Genomic DNA, 16036 nt, shown 5'->3' with positions numbered 1-16036 from the left:
CAGGTTGTAAATTAGAATGGAATTTGCCTGGAGAAATCCCCATAAGTTTATGTCTCATTACTTCTTCTTGGTTTTTAAAATTTTTTAAATCTGGGTAAAGTTTAGAATATTGTTTGTCCTAGGTGTACACAATCTAGTTCATTTGGACATTATGTATGTCTATTAATGTACAGATCCTCTTCCCATATAAAATATTACAGTGTTCCGTCGACCTCCCTTGCTATATGTTCGATCTTTTTGATACATGTATATAATATGTATTTGAATATGTATAGTAACACTCATCTTCATTTCTCAATTTCCCCCCTCCTTTCCTTTTAGATGAGCATAGTTTGTTTTCTACGCCTGTGAGTGTCTTTCTCTTTGGAAATATGTTCATCTGTGTCAGTTATTAGATAATGCCATAAGTGATAAGATATAGGTCTTTTGCTTTCCAACCTCCTTCATGTTTTGTGATTATCTCCAGGCTCATCTATGGTGCCTCAAAGAGCAGTGCTTCAATGTTTTCCATGGCTAATATTCCATTGTGTACATGGACCACTTCTTCTTGGTGCATTCCTCTGTTGATGGACATTTTCGTTGCTTCCAAGTGTTGCCTATGGTAAATATTGCTGGAGTGCAGGATTGCCAGCCTGCGATTTTTGATTTTCATTTTCTCAGGTGATAGACCCAGCAGTGGGTATGATTGATTGACTGCTATGGTAGCTCAACGTTTACCTTTTCAAGGCACCTCAATTGTGCTTTCATTAGTGGCTCGTACCACGTCCCCCTTAGAATTGAGGGTACGCATTTCTCCACAATCACGTCAGCGTTTCTTGTTTGCAGCATTTTTGTTGATGGCCATTCTGACTGGTGTGAGCTGATAGGTTTTTGTAATTTGGGTTTACATGTCTGTAAAAATTCCTACAATTCATCCTTTTTCCACGCCTTTTCCTTTTCTGTTAAAAGAAAAAAGAAAAAAAAGTGTGAGTATAATATACCTCTTCAAATTTTCTTTTTGGAAGGTTGCACTCTAGAATATTTTGGTCGATTTTCGACCTCAGTATTTTTTGGAGGGCAGGTGTCATTTACAGACCTGCAATTGGTGAATATTTAGTGACCTTTTGCAGTGGGTTTAAAGCTGCTGTTGTGGGAAACGGCCACAAGGATGCAGCATTTCTCCATTCCCAAATCTGGGTACTAGGGCAGCAGAGCCGTTCTGGAAGTCGTTTGCCTAGGTTGTAAATTTGAATGGAATGTGCCAGGAGAACCCCCCATAAGTTTATGTCTCATTACTCCTAGTTGGTTGTTTTAATTTTTTCAATTGGGGTAATGGTTAGAATGTTGCTTGTCCAAGGTGTACATACTCTGGTTCATCTACATATTCTATATACCTATTTATGTAGAGATTCTCTTCCCGTGTAAATTCTTACACAGTGTTCCGTAAACCTTCCTTGCTATATGGTCGGTCTTTTTGATATATGTATATAATATGTATTTGTATACATATGGTAACGCTAATCTTCATGTATCCATTCCCCCCACCTTTCCTTGTAGATAAGCATAGTTTTTTTTAATAAGTCTGTGATTGACTTTCTCAGTGGAAATATGTTCATTTGTGTCAGTTATTAGAGAACGCGTATAAGTGATATCATAGGATATAGGACTTTTGCTTTCCGACTTACCTCATGTTCTGTGATTATCTCCAAGATCATCTATGGTGTCTCAAAGAGCAGTGTTTCATTGTTTTCCATGGCTAGTATTCATTGTGTACATGGGCCGCTTCTTCTTTTTCCTTTCATCTGTTGATGGACATGTTGGTTGCTTCACTGTCTTGTCTATTGTGAATAAGGCTGCAGTGCAGCTTTTGCAGCCCGGGTCTTCTTCATTCTGGTCTTCTCAGGTGAGAGGCCCATTGGTGCGCCTGCTGGATTGAATGGTACCTCAATTTTTCCTTTTCAACGCAGCTCCTTTCTGTTCTCATTATTAGCGTTTAACCCTTTTACATCTCACCAGCAGCTAGAGGGTACACAGTTCTCTAAAACCTCTTCAGCGTTGATTGTTTGTAGACTTTTTGCCAATGGTCAGTCGACGGGTGTGAGTTGAAAACTTTTTGTAGATTAGATTGCATGAGTCTAATACTTCCTGAGGTTGAGCTTTTATCCATTTTCCTTTCTTTAAAAAGAGAGTGAGTACAACTTACCTCTTCATACTAGCTTCGTGAACATTTTGCCTGTTTTGAATTTTTTTTATCCATTCCCTACCTCAGCACAATTTTGAGGGCAGGTGTCCTTTACAGCCCTGAGTCCTTGTGAATGGTAAGTGACCATTAGCTGTGGGTTAAAAGCTGCTGTTGCGGGAATCGGCCACAAGGCGGCAGCATTTCTCCTTTACCAAATCTGGTTACTAGGGCAACAGAGCCTTACTGGAAGTGGTGTTCTAGGTTGTAAATTAGAATGGAATGTGTGAGGAAAAATCCCTTTAAGCTTATGTCTCATTACTTCTTGTTGGTATTTTTAACTTAATTTTTATTTTTTATCACAGCAAACTTGATTACAATGTTTTGTTTGTTCTAGGTGTGCAAGATGTGGTTCTTTCACACATATACATATATCTATTTTTCTTCGGATCCTTTTCCCATGTAGGTTACGACACAATGTTGAGTAGTCTTCTCTTGGTATTGCGTAGGTCTTTGGTGATTATATATTTCACATGTGTTTGTATCTCTCTGTTAACCTCAATATGGTAATGTATTCAATCCTCACACCTCTCCATTTGGTGAACCATAAGTTTTTTTAATGAATCTATGATAGTGTTTCTCTGTGGAAATACCTTTGTTTGTATCATTTTTTAGGTAACACCTATATGTGATAGGATATGTGTCTTTCGCTTTCTCACTTACATCAAGTTGCGTGATTACTTCTAGACTCATCTATGGTGCTGCAAATGGCATTGTTTCATTTTTTCACTAGCTCATATTCCATCTGTACAGGTAGCAGTTCTTCATTATCCACCCATCTGTCGTTGGACTTTTTGGTTACTTCCATATCTTGGCGATTGTTATACTATGCAATGCAGATTTGCGTACCTGTGTCCTTCCAATTCTGTCGTCTTAGGTTATAGGTCCAGGAATAGGTCTGCTGGATCATATGGTAGCTCAATGTTTACCTTTTAAAGGCACCTCTATTCCGTTCTCTTTAGTGGCTCTTTCCAGGTTACGTCCCACTTAAAGCGGAGGGTATGCATTTCTTCCCAGCACCTTCAGCATTTATTCTTTGTAGTTTTTGCTGATGGTTATTCTGAGTGGTGTGAGCTGATACCTCTTTGTGGTTGAATTTGCATGTGTCTCATAATGCGTTGAAATTGAGCTGTAAGACATGTCCTTTTTATTTTTCCAGCTGTGATGAGAGCTTATTTCTTCAAAGTGTTTTCTTAAAGTATGTGTCACCATTTGAAATATTTTGGCCATTATCTCCCTCAAGACATTTTGAGGGCAGGTTTCATTTACAGCCCTGCAGTACTTGTTCATATGAAGTGACCATTAGCTCAGGCTTTAAACCTGCTTTTGCAGGTAACGGCCAGAGAGCGACAGCCTTTCTACGTTCCCCTTGCTGGCACTAGGGAAACAGTCCTACCGGCCAGTGGTGTTTTTCGGTTATAAATTAGAGTGCAATGTGCCCGGATAAACCCACAAATGTTGATGTCTCCTTGCTTTTGTTTGTTTTTAAATTTAATTTATATTTATTATTAGAGTAATATTCCATTGTGTACGTGGACCACTTCTTCTTGGTGCATTCCTCGGTTGATGGACATTTTCATTGCTTCCAAGTGCTGGCTATGGTAAATATTGCTGGCATACAGGTTTCCCAGCCTGTGACTTTTTGATTCTCATTTTCTCAGGTGATAGGCCAAGCAGTGGTTGTGATTGATGGACTGGTAGTTCAATGTTTCCCTTTTCAAAGCACCTACATTGTGTTTTCATTAGTGGCTCTTTACATGCCCCCCCTTACAACCGAGGGTACGCATTTCTCCACACTCCCTTCACCGTTTATTTTTTGCAGCATTTTTCCTAATGGCCATTCTGACTGCTGTGAGCTGATAGGGTTTTGTAATATGGGTATGCATGTCATGAAAATTTTTAAAATTCATCATATTCCTATGCCTTTTTCTTTTCTCTTAAAAGAAAAAACCGTGAGTACAATACAGCTCTTGAAATTGTCTTCTTCGAAGGTTGCCCTCTTCTGAACTTTTTGGTCGATTTTTGACCCCAGAAATTTTCTGGAGGGCAGGCGCCATTTACAGAACTGCAAGTTGGTGAAAATTTAGTGACCTTTTGCAGTGGGTTCAAAGCTGCTGTTGTGGGAAACGTCCACAAGGAGGTAGCATTTCTCCATTCCCCAATCTGGGTTCTAGGGCAGCAGAGCCTTTCTAGAAGTCATTGTCCAGGTTGTAAATTAGAATGGAATTTGCCTGGAGAAATCCCCATACGTTTATGTCTCATTACTTCTTCTTGGTTTTTAAAATTTTTTAAATCTGGGTAAAGTTTAGAATATTGTTTGTCCTAGGTGTACACAATCTAGTTCATTTGGACATTATGTATGTCTATTAATGTACAGATCCTCTTCCCATATAAAATATTACAGTGTTCCGTCGACCTCCCTTGCTATATGTTCGATCTTTTTGATACATGTATATAATATGTATTTGAATATGTATAGTAACACTCATCTTCATTTCTCAATTTCCCCCCTCCTTTCCTTTTAGATGAGCATAGTTTGTTTTCTACGCCTGTGTGTGTCTTTCTCTTTGGAAATATGTTCATCTGTGTCAGTTATTAGATAATGCCATAAGTGATAATATAAGATATAGGTCTTTTGCTTTCCGACCTCCTTCATGTTTTGTGATTATCTCCAGGCTCATCTATGGTGCCTCAAAGAGCAGTGCTTCAATGTTTTCCATGGCTAATATTCCATTGTGTACATGGACCACTTCTTCTTGGTGCATTCCTCTGTTGATGGACATTTTCGTTGCTTCCAAGTGTTGCCTATGGTAAATATTGCTGGAGTGCAGGATTGCCAGCCTGCGATTTTTGATTTTCATTTTCTCAGGTGATAGACCCAGCAGTGGGTATGATTGATTGACTGCTATGGTAGCTCAACGTTTACCTTTTCAAGGCACCTCAATTGTGCTTTCATTAGTGGCTCGTACCACGTCCCCCTTAGAATTGAGGGTACGCATTTCTCCACAATCACGTCAGCGTTTCTTGTTTGCAGCATTTTTGTTGATGGCCATTCTGACTGGTGTGAGCTGATAGGTTTTTGTAATTTTGGTTTACATGTCTGTAAAAATTCCTACAATTCAAACTTTTTCCACGCCTTTTCCTTTTCTGTTAAAAGAAAAAAGAAAAAACGTGTGAGTACAATATACCTCTTCAAATTTTCTTTTTGGAAGGTTGCACTCTAGAATATTTTGGTCGATTTTCGACCTCAGTATTTTTTGGAGGGCAGGTGTCATTTACAGACCTGCAATTGGTGAATATTTAGTGACCTTTTGCAGTGGGTTTAAAGCTGCTGTTGTGGGAAACGGCCACAAGGATGCAGCATTTCTCCATTCCCAAATCTGGGTACTAGGGCAGCAGAGCCGTTCTGGAAGTCGTTTGCCTAGGTTGTAAATTTGAATGGAATGTGCCAGGAGAACCCCCCATAAGTTTATGTCTCATTACTCCTAGTTGGTTGTTTTAATTTTTTCAATTGGGGTAATGGTTAGAATGTTGCTTGTCCAAGGTGTACATACTCTGGTTCATCTACATATTCTATATACCTATTTATGTAGAGATTCTCTTCCCGTGTAAATTCTTACACAGTGTTCCGTAAACCTTCCTTGCTATATGGTCGGTCTTTTTGATATATGTATATAATATGTATTTGTATACATATGGTAACGCTAATCTTCATGTATCCATTCCCCCCACCTTTCCTTGTAGATAAGCATAGTTTTTTTTAATAAGTCTGTGATTGACTTTCTCAGTGGAAATATGTTCATTTGTGTCAGTTATTAGAGAACGCGTATAAGTGATATCATAGGATATAGGACTTTTGCTTTCCGACTTACCTCATGTTCTGTGATTATCTCCAAGATCATCTATGGTGTCTCAAAGAGCAGTGTTTCATTGTTTTCCATGGCTAGTATTCATTGTGTACATGGGCCGCTTCTTCTTTTTCCTTTCATCTGTTGATGGACATGTTGGTTGCTTCACTGTCTTGTCTATTGTGAATAAGGCTGCAGTGCAGCTTTTGCAGCCCGGGTCTTCTTCATTCTGGTCTTCTCAGGTGAGAGGCCCATTGGTGCGCCTGCTGGATTGAATGGTACCTCAATTTTTCCTTTTCAACGCAGCTCCTTTCTGTTCTCATTATTAGCGTTTAACCCTTTTACATCTCACCAGCAGCTAGAGGGTACACAGTTCTCTAAAACCTCTTCAGCGTTGATTGTTTGTAGACTTTTTGCCAATGGTCAGTCGACGGGTGTGAGTTGAAAACTTTTTGTAGATTAGATTGCATGAGTCTAATACTTCCTGAGGTTGAGCTTTTATCCATTTTCCTTTCTTTAAAAAGAGAGTGAGTACAACTTACCTCTTCATACTAGCTTCGTGAACATTTTGCCTGTTTTGAATTTTTTTTATCCATTCCCTACCTCAGCACAATTTTGAGGGCAGGTGTCCTTTACAGCCCTGAGTCCTTGTGAATGGTAAGTGACCATTAGCTGTGGGTTAAAACCTGCTGTTGCGGGAATCGGCCACAAGGCGGCAGCATTTCTCCTTTACCAAATCTGGTTACTAGGGCAACAGAGCCTTACTGGAAGTGGTGTTCTAGGTTGTAAATTAGAATGGAATGTGTGAGGAAAAAGCCCTTTAAGTTTATGTCTCATTACTTCTTGTTGGTATCTTTAACTTAATTTTTATTTTTTATCACAGCAAACTTGATTACAATGTTTTGTTTGTTCTAGGTGTGCAAGATGTGGTTCTTTCACACATAGACATATATCTATTTTTCTTCGGATCCTTTTCCCATGTAGGTTACGACACAATGTTGAGTAGTCTTCTCTTGGTATTGCGTAGGTCTTTGGTGATTATATATTTCACATATGTTTGTATCACTCTGTTAACCTCAATACGGTAATGTATCCAATCCTCACATCTTTCCATTTGGTGAACCATAAGTTTTTTTAATGAATCTATGATAGTGTTTCTCTGTGGAAATACCTTTGTTTGTATCATTTTTTAGGTAACACCTATATGTGATAGGATATGTGTCTTTCGCTTTCTCACTTACATCAAGTTGCGTGATTACTTCTAGACTCATCTATGGTGCTGCAAATGGCATTGTTTCATTTTTTCACTAGCTCATATTCCATCTGTACAGGTAGCAGTTCTTCATTATCCACCCATCTGTCGTTGGACTTTTTGGTTACTTCCATATCTTGGCGATTGTTATACTATGCAATGCAGATTTGCGTACCTGTGTCCTTCCAATTCTGTCGTCTTAGGTTATAGGTCCAGGAATAGGTCTGCTGGATCATATGGTAGCTCAATGTTTACCTTTTAAAGGCACCTCTATTCCGTTCTCTTTAGTGGCTCTTTCCAGGTTACGTCCCACTTAAAGCGGAGGGTATGCATTTCTTCCCAGCACCTTCAGCATTTATTCTTTGTAGTTTTTGCTGATGGTTATTCTGAGTGGTGTGAGCTGATACCTCTTTGTGGTTGAATTTGCATGTGTCTCATAATGCGTTGAAATTGAGCTGTAAGACATGTCCTTTTTATTTTTCCAGCTGTGATGAGAGCTTATTTCTTCAAAGTGTTTTCTTAAAGTATGTGTCACCATTTGAAATATTTTGGCCATTATCTCCCTCAAGACATTTTGAGGGCAGGTTTCATTTACAGCCCTGCAGTACTTGTTCATATGAAGTGACCATTAGCTCAGGCTTTAAACCTGCTTTTGCAGGTAACGGCCAGAGAGCGACAGCCTTTCTACGTTCCCCTTGCTGGTACTAGGGAAACAGACCTACCGGCCAGTGGTGTTCTTCGGTTATAAATTAGAGTGCAATGTGCCCGGATAAACCCACAAATGTTGATGTCTCCTTGCTTTTCTTTGTTTTTAAATTTAATTTATATTTATTATTAGAGTAATATTCCATTGTGTACGTGGACCACTTCTTCTTGGTGCATTCCTCGGTTGATGGACATTTTCATTGCTTCCAAGTGCTGGCTATGGTAAATATTGCTGGCATACAGGTTTCCCAGCCTGTGACTTTTTGATTCTCATTTTCTCAGGTGATAGGCCAAGCAGTGGTTGTGATTGATGGACTGGTAGTTCAATGTTTCCCTTTTCAAAGCACCTACATTGTGTTTTCATTAGTGGCTCTTTACATGCCCCCCCTTACAACCGAGGGTACGCATTTCTCCACACTCCCTTCACCGTTTATTTTTTGCAGCATTTTTCCTAATGGCCATTCTGACTGCTGTGAGCTGATAGGGTTTTGTAATATGGGTATGCATGTCATGAAAATTTTTAAAATTCATCATATTCCTATGCCTTTTTCTTTTCTCTTAAAAGAAAAAAACCGTGAGTACAATACAGCTCTTGAAATTGTCTTCTTCGAAGGTTGCCCTCTTCTGAATTTTTTGGTCGATTTTTGACCCCAGAAATTTTCTGGAGGGCAGGCGCCATTTACAGAACTGCAAGTTGGTGAAAATTTAGTGACCTTTTGCAGTGGGTTCAAAGCTGCTGTTGTGGGAAACGTCCACAAGGAGGTAGCATTTCTCCATTCCCCAATCTGGGTTCTAGGGCAGCAGAGCCTTTCTGGAAGTCATTGTCCAGGTTGTAAATTAGAATGGAATTTGCCTGGAGAAATCCCCATAAGTTTATGTCTCATTACTTCTTCTTGGTTTTTAAAATTTTTTAAATCTGGGTAAAGTTTAGAATATTGTTTGTCCTAGGTGTACACAATCTAGTTCATTTGGACATTATGTATGTCTATTAATGTACAGATCCTCTTCCCATATAAAATATTACAGTGTTCCATCGACCTCCCTTGCTATATGTTCGATCTTTTTGATACATGTATATAATATGTATTTGAATATGTATAGTAACACTAATCTTCATTTCTCAATTTCCCCCCTCCTTTCCTTTTAGATGAGCATAGTTTGTTTTCTACGCCTGTGAGTGTCTTTCTCTTTGGAAATATGTTCATCTGTGTCAGTTATTAGATAATGCCATAAGTGATAATATAAGATATAGGTCTTTTGCTTTCCGACCTCCTTCATGTTTTGTGATTATCTCCAGGCTCATCTATGGTGCCTCAAAGAGCAGTGCTTCAATGTTTTCCATGGCTAATATTCCATTGTGTACATGGACCACTTCTTCTTGGTGCATTCCTCTGTTGATGGACATTTTCGTTGCTTCCAAGTGTTGCCTATGGTAAATATTGCTGGAGTGCAGGATTGCCAGCCTGCGATTTTTGATTTTCATTTTCTCAGGTGATAGACCCAGCAGTGGGTATGATTGATTGACTGGTATGGTAGCTCAACGTTTACCTTTTCAAGGCACCTCAATTGTGCTTTCATTAGTGGCTCGTACCACGTCCCCCTTAGAATCGAGGGTACGCATTTCTCCACAATCACGTCAGCATTTCTTGTTTGCAGCATTTTTGTTGATGGCCATTCTGACTGGTGTGAGCTGATAGGTTTTTGTAATTTGGGTTTACATGTCTGTAAAAATTCCTACAATTCATCATTTTTCCACGCCTTTTCCTTTTCTGTTAAAAGAAAAAAGAAAAAAAAGTGTGAGTACAATATACCTCTTCAAATTTTCTTTTTGGAAGGTTGCACTCTAGAATATTTTGGTCGATTTTCGACCTCAGTATTTTTTGGAGGGCAGGTGTCATTTACAGACCTGCAATTGGTGAATATTTAGTGACCTTTTGCAGTGGGTTTAAAGCTGCTGTTGTGGGAAACGGCCACAAGGATGCAGCATTTCTCCATTCCCAAATCTGGGTACTAGGGCAGCAGAGCCGTTCTGGAAGTCCTTTGCCTAGGTTGTAAATTTGAATGGAATGTGCCAGGAGAACCCCCCATAAGTTTATGTCTCATTACTCCTAGTTGGTTGTTTTAATTTTTTCAATTGGGGTAATGGTTAGAATGTTGCTTGTCCGAGGTGTACATACTCTGGTTCATCTACATATTCTATATACCTATTTATGTAGAGATCCTCTTCCCGTGTAAATTATTACACAGTGTTCCGTAAACCTTCCTTGCTATATGGTCGGTCTTTTTGATATATGTATATAATATGTATTTGTATACATATGGTAACGCTAATCTTCATGTATCCATTCCCCCCACCTTTCCTTGTAGATAAGCATAGTTTTTTTTAATAAGTCTGTGATTGACTTTCTCAGTGGAAATATGTTCATTTGTGTCAGTTATTAGAGAACGCGTATAAGTGATATCATAGGATATAGGACTTTTGCTTTCCGACTTACCTCATGTTCTGTGATTATCTCCAAGATCATCTATGGTGTCTCAAAGAGCAGTGTTTCATTGTTTTCCATGGCTAGTATTCATTGTGTACATGGACCGCTTCTTCTTTTTCCTTTCATCTGTTGATGGACATTTTGGTTGCTTCACTGTCTTGTCTATTGTGAATAAGGCTGCAGTGCAGCTTTTGCAGCCCGGGTCTTCTTCATTCTGGTCTTCTCAGGTGAGAGGCCCATTGGTGCGCCTGCTGGATTGAATGGTACCTCAATTTTTCCTTTTCAACGCAGCTCCTTTCTGTTCTCATTATTAGCGTTTAACCCTTTTACATCTCACCAGCAGCTAGAGGGTACACAGTTCTCTAAAACCTCTTCAGCATTGATTGTTTGTAGACTTTTTGCCAATGGTCAGTCGACGGGTGTGAGTTGAAAACTTTTTGTAGATTAGATTGCATGAGTCTAATACTTCCTGAGGTTGAGCTTTTATCCATTTTCCTTTCTTTAAAAAGAGAGTGAGTACAACTTACCTCTTCATACTAGCTTCGTGAACATTTTGCCTGTTTTGAATTTTTTTTATCCATTCCCTACCTCAGCACAATTTTGAGGGCAGGTGTCCTTTACAGCCCTGAGTCCTTGTGAATGGTAAGTGACCATTAGCTGTGGGTTAAAACCTGCTGTTGCGGGAATCGGCCACAAGGCGGCAGCATTTCTCCTTTACCAAATCTGGTTACTAGGGCAACAGAGCCTTACTGGAAGTGGTGTTCTAGGTTGTAAATTAGAATGGAATGTGTGAGGAAAAATCCCTTTAAGTTTATGTCTCATTACTTCTTTTTGGTATTTTTAACTTAATTTTTATTTTTTATCACAGCAAACTTGATTACAATGTTTTGTTTGTTCTAGGTGTGCAAGATGTGGTTCTTTCACACATATACATATATCTATTTTTCTTCGGATCCTTTTCCCATGTAGGTTACGACACAATGTTGAGTAGTCTTCTCTTGGTATTGCGTAGGTCTTTGGTGATTATATATTTCACATGTGTTTGTATCTCTCTGTTAACCTCAATATGGTAATGTATTCAATCCTCACACCTTTCCATTTGGTGAACCATAAGTTTTTTTAATGAATCTATGATAGTGTTTCTCTGTGGAAATACCTTTGTTTGTATCTTTTTTTAGGTAACACCTATATGTGATATGATAGGATATGTGTCTTTCGCTTTCTCACTTACTCCAAGTTGCGTGATTACTTCTAGACTCATCTATGGTGCTGCAAATGGCATTGTTTCATTTTTTCACTAGCTCATATTCCATCTGTACAGGTAGCAGTTCTTCATTGTCCACCCATCTGTCGTTGGACTTTTTGGTTACTTCCATATCTTGGCGATTGTTATACTATGCAATGCAGATTTGCGTACCTGTGTCCTTCCAATTCTGTCTTCTTAGGTTATAGGTCCAGGAATAGGTCTGCTGGATCATATGGTAGCTCAATGTTTACCTTTTAAAGGCACCTCTATTCTGTTCGCTTTAGTGGCTCTTTCCAGGTTACGTCCCACTTAAAGCGGAGGGTATGCATTTCTTCCCAGCACCTTCAGCATTTATTCTTTGTAGTTTTTGCTGATGGTTATTCTGAGTGGTGTGAGCTGATACCTCTTTGTGGTTGAATTTGCATGTGTCTCATAATGCGTTGAAATTGAGCTGTAAGACATGTCCTTTTTATTTTTCCAGCTGTGATGAGAGCTTATTTCTTCAAAGTGTTTTCTTAAAGTATGTGTCACCATTTGAAATATTTTGGCCATTATCTCCCTCAAGACATTTTGAGGGCAGGTTTCATTTACAGCCCTGCAGTACTTGTTCATATGAAGTGACCATTAGCTCAGGCTTTAAACCTGCTTTTGCAGGTAACGGCCAGAGAGCGACAGCCTTTCTACGTTCCCCTTGCTGGTACTAGGGAAACAGACCTACCGGCCAGTGGTGTTCTTCGGTTATAAATTAGAGTGCAATGTGCCCGGATAAACCCACAAATGTTGATGTCTCCTTGCTTTTCTTTGTTTTTAAATTTAATTTATATTTATTATTAGAGTAATATTCCATTGTGTACGTGGACCACTTCTTCTTGGTGCATTCCTCGGTTGATGGACATTTTCATTGCTTCCAAGTGCTGGCTATGGTAAATATTGCTGGCATACAGGTTTCCCAGCCTGTGACTTTTTGATTCTCATTTTCTCAGGTGATAGGCCAAGCAGTGGTTGTGATTGATGGACTGGTAGTTCAATGTTTCCCTTTTCAAAGCACCTACATTGTGTTTTCATTAGTGGCTCTTTACATGCCCCCCCTTACAACCGAGGGTACGCATTTCTCCACACTCCCTTCACCGTTTATTTTTTGCAGCATTTTTCCTAATGGCCATTCTGACTGCTGTGAGCTGATAGGGTTTTGTAATATGGGTATGCATGTCATGAAAATTTTTAAAATTCATCATATTCCTATGCCTGTTTCTTTTCTCTTAAAAGAAAAAAACCGTGAGTACAATACAGCTCTTGAAATTGTCTTCTTCGAAGGTTGCCCTCTTCTGAATTTTTTGGTCGATTTTTGACCCCAGAAATTTTCTGGAGGGCAGGCGCCATTTACAGAACTGCAAGTTGGTGAAAATTTAGTGACCTTTTGCAGTGGGTTCAAAGCTGCTGTTGTGGGAAACGTCCACAAGGAGGTAGCATTTCTCCATTCCCCAAGCTGGGTTCTAGGGCAGCAGAGCCTTTCTGGAAGTCATTGTCCAGGTTGTAAATTAGAATGGAATTTGCCTGGAGAAATCCCCATAAGTTTATGTCTCATTACTTCTTCTTGGTTTTTAAAATTTTTTAAATCTGGGTAAAGTTTAGAATATTGTTTGTCCTAGGTGTACACAATCTAGTTCATTTGGACATTATGTATGTCTATTAATGTACAGATCCTCTTCCCATATAAAATATTACAGTGTTCCGTCGACCTCCCTTGCTATATGTTCGATCTTTTTGATACATGTATATAATATGTATTTGAATATGTATAGTAACACTCATCTTCATTTCTCAATTTCCCCCCTCCTTTCCTTTTAGATGAGCATAGTTTGTTTTCTACGCCTGTGAGTGTCTTTCTCTTTGGAAATATGTTCATCTGTGTCAGTTATTAGATAATGCCATAAGTGATAAGATATAGGTCTTTTGCTTTCCGACCTCCTTCATGTTTTGTGATTATCTCCAGGCTCATCTATGGTGCCTCAAAGAGCAGTGCTTCAATGTTTTCCATGGCTAATATTCCATTGTGTACATGGACCACTTCTTCTTGGTGCATTCCTCTGTTGATGGACATTTTCGTTGCTTCCAAGTGTTGCCTATGGTAAATATTGCTGGAGTGCAGGATTGCCAGCCTGCGATTTTTGATTTTCATTTTCTCAGGTGATAGACCCAGCAGTGGGTATGATTGATTGACTGGTATGGTAGCTCAACGTTTACCTTTTCAAGGCACCTCAATTGTGCTTTCATTAGTGGCTCGTACCACGTCCCCCTTAGAATTGAGGGTACGCATTTCTCCACAATCACGTCAGCGTTTCTTGTTTGCAGCATTTTTGTTGATGGCCATTCTGACTGGTGTGAGCTGATAGGTTTTTGTAATTTTGGTTTACATGTCTGTAAAAATTCCTACAATTCATCCTTTTTCCACGCCGTTTCCTTTTCTGTTAAAAGAAAAAAGAAAAAAAGTGTGAGTACAATATACCTCTTCAAATTTTCTTTTTGGAAGGTTGCACTCTAGAATATTTTGGTCGATTTTCGACCTCAGTATTTTTTGGAGGGCAGGTGTCATTTACAGACCTGCAATTGGTGAATATTTAGTGACCTTTTGCAGTGGGTTTAAAGCTGCTGTTGTGGGAAACGGCCACAAGGATGCAGCATTTCTCCATTCCCAAATCTGGGTACTAGGGCAGCAGAGCCGTTCTGGAAGTCGTTTGCCTAGGTTGTAAATTTGAATGGAATGTGCCAGGAGAACCCCCCATAAGTTTATGTCTCATTACTCCTAGTTCGTTGTTTTAATTTTTTCAATTGGGGTAATGGTTAGAATGTTGCTTGTCCAAGGTGTACATACTCTGGTTCATCTACATATTCTATATACCTATTTATGTAGAGATCCTCTTCCCGTGTAAATTCTTACACAGTGTTCCGTAAACCTTCCTTGCTATATGGTCGGTCTTTTTGATATATGTATATAATATGTATTTGTATACATATGGTAACGCTAATCTTCATGTATCCATTCCCCCCACCTTTCCTTGTAGATAAGCATAGTTTTTTTTAATAAGTCTGTGATTGACTTTCTCAGTGGAAATATGTTCATTTCTGTCAGTTATTAGAGAACGCGTATAAGTGATATCATAGGATATAGGACTTTTGCTTTCCGACTTACCTCATGTTCTGTGATTATCTCCAAGATCATCTATGGTGTCTCAAAGAGCAGTGTTTCATTGTTTTCCATGGCTAGTATTCATTGTGTACATGGGCCGCTTCTTCTTTTTCCTTTCATCTGTTGATGGACATGTTGGTTGCTTCACTGTCTTGTCTATTGTGAATAAGGCTGCAGTGCAGCTTTTGCAGCCCAGGTCTTCTTCATTCTGGTCTTCTCAGGTGAGAGGCCCATTGGTGCGCCTGCTGGATTGAATGGTACCTCAATTTTTCCTTTTCAACGCAGCTCCTTTCTGTTCTCATTATTAGCGTTTAACCCTTTTACATCTCACCAGCAGCTAGAGGGTACACAGTTCTCTAAAACCTCTTCAGCGTTGATTGTTTGTAGACTTTTTGCCAATGGTCAGTCGACGGGTGTGAGTTGAAAACTTTTTGTAGATTAGATTGCATGAGTCTAATACTTCCTGAGGTTGAGCTTTTATCCATTTTCCTTTCTTTAAAAAGAGAGTGAGTACAACTTACCTCTTCATACTAGCTTCGTGAACATTTTGCCTGTTTTGAATTTTTTTTATCCATTCCCTACCTCAGCACAATTTTGAGGGCAGGTGTCCTTTACAGCCCTGAGTCCTTGTGAATGGTAAGTGACCATTAGCTGTGGGTTAAAACCTGCTGTTGCGGGAATCGGCCACAAGGCGGCAGCATTTCTCCTTTACCAAATCTGGTTACTAGGGCAACAGAGCCTTACTGGAAGTGGTGTTCTAGGTTGTAAATTAGAATGGAATGTGTGAGGAAAAAGCCCTTTAAGTTTATGTCTCATTACTTCTTGTTGGTATCTTTAACTTAATTTTTATTTTTTATCACAGCAAACTTGATTACAATGTTTTGTTTGTTCTAGGTGTGCAAGATGTGGTTCTTTCACACATAGACATATATCTATTTTTCTTCGGATCCTTTTCCCATGTAGGTTACGACACAATGTTGAGTAGTCTTCTCTTGGTATTGCGTAGGTCTTTGGTGATTATATATTTCACATATGTTTGTATCACTCTGTTAACCTCAATACGGTAATGTATCCAATCCTCACATCTTTCCATT

The sequence above is a fragment of the Balaenoptera ricei genome, chromosome 7 (genome assembly GCF_028023285.1).
Source record: "Balaenoptera ricei isolate mBalRic1 chromosome 7, mBalRic1.hap2, whole genome shotgun sequence".
Classification (NCBI taxonomy): Eukaryota; Metazoa; Chordata; class Mammalia; order Artiodactyla; family Balaenopteridae; genus Balaenoptera; species Balaenoptera ricei.
Note: the sequence above shows the minus strand (reverse complement) of the source record.